The sequence below is a fragment of the Phalaenopsis equestris genome, unplaced genomic scaffold (assembly GCF_001263595.1).
Source record: "Phalaenopsis equestris unplaced genomic scaffold, ASM126359v1 Scaffold000255, whole genome shotgun sequence".
Lineage (NCBI taxonomy): Eukaryota > Viridiplantae > Streptophyta > Magnoliopsida > Asparagales > Orchidaceae > Phalaenopsis > Phalaenopsis equestris.
The window spans coordinates 933,241-938,460 of record NW_018164697.1 but is presented as its reverse complement, the minus strand read 5'-3'; the positions used below and the strand labels follow the sequence as shown (position 1 = coordinate 938,460).

Genomic DNA, 5,220 nt, shown 5'->3' with positions numbered 1-5,220 from the left:
ATATTTAGGTACCCATAAAAAAAAAATGAGCGCCCAAACAGATGATATATAAAAACTTATTAGAAGATTATTGAGATGTTATTAGAGTTATAATAAACTTCTAAAAATTCAGTTATTTGGGACCTATCAATAACGCACAAATATATTATAAGATTCGGCGCTCATATTTTTTCCTATCATTCAAGAATTTTGTGGGGTTATTAAGCGTATTAACTCCAATATTAACGACATAACCTTCTAATGCCCCTGAATAACTGTCATATATTGAGATGTTATTAGAGTTATAATAAATTTCTAAAAACTCAGTTATTTGGGACCTATCAAATATATTATGCGATTCGACGCTCATATTTTTTCCTATCATTCAAGTGCTTTGTGAGGTTATTAAGCGTATTAACTCCAATATTAACGACATAACCTTCTAATGCCCCTGAATAACTGTCATACATGCTAAATATTTTCCAAGTTCATAAACTTAGAGGGCATTTACTTAAATAGCACCCCAAAGTTCTTGTATTTACATATCTAACTCGTAAAATTTAGTTTGTTACATTTTACCATCCACATCTTTCATATCACATAACAATATCGTTATTTCTTATTTTAAAAGTGGAATGCATCTTCTTATGTCTTCTCATACATAAATAAGGTGACATAAATAAAAAAGTTAAAATTTTAAATATTGAATATATGAATATATAGGGGTGGTATGTATGCAAATATTCCTTTATTTTTATGCATGAGTTCATATTTACATAATTACATGTATACCATTTTAAAATCTAAATATATTCGTCATAATAAAATATATTAGAGTTTTGTAATTCATTTAATTGATTTATTTTTTTATATTAAAAAATTCCATGTATTTCCATATAAATTTATTATTTTATAAATCAATAAATAAAAAAAATTATATAAAATAAAATACTTAGAAGATTAGCATACCTAAACTAAAAGCTTATTAACAGTTTAAATTAATCACATATATTACATGGGCTTTGATCAAATTGTTGAGAATTAAAAAAAAATTATATAATAATTAAGGTGACATTTTAATAAAAAAATTGGAAGGAAGATTTACAAACCTACCTTATCATTGCATGAAAAATGTTTATTTTAATTTTTATGAAAATGTTGAGTGTAATAAACATAAAATATGAAGCTTAGGTGTTAGATATGTAAAGACATAGGAGATGGGTGATATATATATGTAAATGCCCCATATTAAAAATGTGATAATATGTAATAACTATGAATTATTAAATGATATAATATTAAATAGTAAAGTTAATAGTTCTTATAATTTTATCCCTTCAATTCTCCAATATTATTAAATAGTATATAATTTGTCCGAATTTGGGAGTGTAAAAGTGTTCTTCGACGAAATATATGCAACGCAATTTTTCTGTGACATAGTGGTTGAAAGTGTAATCTTATATGGTGAGACCACGAGTTTGAATTTACATATTGTCATTTGGGCTCATCTTTTCCCAAAAGAAAATTGATGTTTTTCTTTTTGGGCTCTAGTAATATTATTTCACCAACATCAACTCGCCATTCAATACTATTTGAAAAAATATATCAATCTCTAACCCTATTTTATAATTAACTTTAATAAAACTAAAGCCCTCTATCATGCTGACCATACTTAGCGTCTGTCTGGGGCAGTTGCACTTTATTAAAAAACAGTTGTGAAACAGCTGAAAAATAATGTCTGTAGTGACTATTATAATTTTATTTTTTATTGAAAAAGTTAGACCGCAACTAGAAAGCTGCCACCACACATAGTCAGGGCAGGTGGGAAAATGCAAATTTCAACGACAGTTTTTTAAAAAGCTGTCAAAATACATTTTACCGAAACATATAAAATTACGGTGCGGTGCAGCACCATCACTGCACTACAGCCCCTAACAAACTCTTAAAAGTATAACATAAACCAGATCATCCATCCTCATGCTTTTATGCTCAACGAAGAGCTCAAAATAGAACCCAAACTTTTTAAAGGAGCATTTACATATATACCACACAATTATTATGTATTTAGATATAGAACAACTATGCATTTCATATTTACATTACATAACACTCGAATCTTTAACATAACATCAAAAATATCACAAGCACAATTCTTTTAAAAGTGAAAAATAAATTTGCATGTTTAACTTTATGACAAAAAGAAGGTACAATAAGTGCAAATATCTACCTCTAAATGTTAAATATATAAATACATAAGATCTGTGCTATGCATGTAAAATTCCAATTATTTAAATCAAATTTTTTTTATAAAATTGTTGTCAAAAATGAAACTTTTTTTTGAAAGCTACCAATTGGTATTATAAATATTTTATTTATTTAAAAAAAATTAGATAGCATTTTTTTCATAATTTCCACACTTTGACAAATCTGATTGTAAAAATCTTCTCACCACATAAATTTTTAGAATGTATTAACAAAATGGACATATAGTGATCAAAGCTGTCAAAAAAAATTGTTAATAAATCGTCTTCAGTTCATTAAATAGCTCATGTTCGGCGAGCCAATACCATTTATTCGATAATGTTTGAGCTCAAATCATCATAGCACATGGGATCATGTGATCCTACGCTTTCTAATACATAAAATAGTGAATATTTAGCTCCAATACCCTACATATATTTTTCTAAATAATTTAAATTAGTCAATTTCAAGCCAAACACGAACAAAAATATGTAAATCAAGTCGAACAAGTGAACTGAACACGCACAAGAATATGTAAATCAAGTCGAACAAGAACACACTATTCATGAGTAATTTCAAACAAGAGCCAATTTCAAACATATCGAACACAAGCTAAGCCTAATCGCTTAAGCTGACAAGTTTACCGCCCTGACAGTGATAGTGGTGATCAGAAAAAGTAAATTTTTTTCTAAAAAAAAAGCCCCAAAGAAACCCAGTCACTAACTAAAAATTTGAATTTAGCCCCTCACCTCATCAAATCTAAACCAATTAAATCCTACCTGCAATTTTATTGCTTCTTTGGATAAAATTTATTAAAAGAAAAAAGTTTGTATTAAATAATGAATTTGACCCTTTAAAATAACAAAATGGGCATTTACATACATACCACCCAATTCTTATGTATTTACACATCTAACCCCTAAACTTTGTTTTTTTACATTTATAACACCCAAATATTTCATATGACATCTAAAATACCACTACTTCTAACTATTACAAATGTAGAATGCACCTTTTCAATCATAACTAAGCTGGCATCTATGTAAAAATTAAACCTTAGGTGTTAGATATCTAAACACATAAAAATTGAGTGGGTATATTTGTAAATCTTCCAACTAAAAAACACCCTCTTAAAAAACTTCCCACCACCACTTCCCACATAATAAAAAAGCTAAAGTTGACTAAAATGAGTAATATCACATAAAAGTAGCTCTATCATCATTTTTCAAAGCACTAAAGTGCTATGTATGCAAATATGAGAGTACAACTGTGAGAAATGTAAATAAATAAGAATTGTGTGCTATTAATGTAAATTTCAACAAAAACAACAAAACCTTTATCCCACCAAGTGGGGTCGGCTACATTAATACTTTTTTCTACATTTCGTCCTATTTAATGTCATATTTTCATTCAATTCTAATAAATTAAGATCATTTTTTATATAATATGCCCAAGTCATCATAGGTCCACCTCTACATTTCTTTAACATAAGATGAATCTAAAACATCTACTTTTCTAATCGGATCATCAAATGGTCGACGTTTAATGTGACCAAACCATCTAAGTCGACTCTCTCTAATTTTGTCCGTCACTGGACTACACCAGCCCTATCACGGATATATTCATTTCGCATTTTGTCTCTAAGTGTAAAGCCACTCATCCACCTAATCACTCATCTCGGCAACACTTAACTTAGTTTTATGTTACTCTTTTAAAGGCCAACATTCAGCGTCATAGAGCATTGCAGGTCTCACTACCATCTTATAAAATTTACTGATATAAATTTTCCAAAGATTAAATTAGTTAAAATGTGATAACATCAACACGCCTAAAAAATCCATAGCCAATTTGATAATTTACCCTTCACATTTTTCAAAATATTTAAGAACATTTTTCTTCCATAAATAAAACAAGTAACCAATCTACCTATAAGGCTATAATACAATGTAAGGCATTTGAACCTCCCAAGCATATAAATCCTAAGCCAAAGCTAAAATCAACTAAGACAAAGAAAAAGGGAGTACTGTACTAACCCAATAGTTCTGTATGCTTCAGCTTATTGAAGTTGTGCACCTGAAGCAGCCAATGTTGCACAACACGGCTGACTTCATCATCACCCCAAACCTGCATCAATTACTCAAACAATTACTCAATAGGAATGATACTAACAACATATATTCAATGCAATTCGTATGTATTTACATATCAAGAAAAATGTCAAATTAATCCCCTGACTATTTAGATGGTATCATTTTAGTCCCAAGTTTATAAAAATATCAACATAGTCCTCTGTATGTAAATCATAATAATAATAATAAAATGTATACCACACAATTCGTATGTATTTACATATTGAGAAAATGTCAAATTAGTCCCCTGTCTGTTTATATGGTATTATTTTAGTCCCAGAATTTATACAAGTATCAAATTAGTCCTTAGACGAAAAGAGTAATTTACTCGATAGTTATAATAATAGCATATATATATATCACACAATTCTTATGTGTTTAAAATATAAAGAAAAGTGTCAAATTAGTCCCCAACTATTTACATGGTATCATTTTAGTCCCAGATTTCATAAAAGTGTTAAATTAGTACTTTCTCTGTTTTAATAGGTGCGAAAATAGTACCCAGTAGTTTTTATAAGGAGTATTTCAACCCATAATAAAAGAATTTGAGCACTTGAGAGTTTGTTTGGGGCAGCTGCAGTTTATTGAAAAACAGTTGTGAAACTGTTAAACAGTAATCTGATGCTCAAAATATTGTGGTGGCAGAAAAGGCAGGATTTAGGGGCAGCTTTTTGAAAAAGCCGTCAAAACACAGTTTACCCAAACAGACAAAACTGTGGTGCACCCCAAACGGACCGCCACCGCATTGCCGCCCCAAATGAACCCTAAATCGATATTTTTATTAACATTGGGATTAAAATGCCTCTCTCAAAAAGATTCAGGGACCATTTTGACAATTTTCTCTTTATATATCTAACATGCGACCTTCAAT

The 5,220-nt window shown here is 29.3% G+C and overlaps 1 pseudogene; it reads right to left on the bottom strand.

Annotated features, from left to right (window-relative positions):
* Window positions 1–4,058: 4,058 nt before the first annotated feature.
* LOC110024370 overlaps window positions 4,059–5,220 on the bottom strand; it is a 50,503-nt pseudogene continuing 49,341 nt past the window's right edge.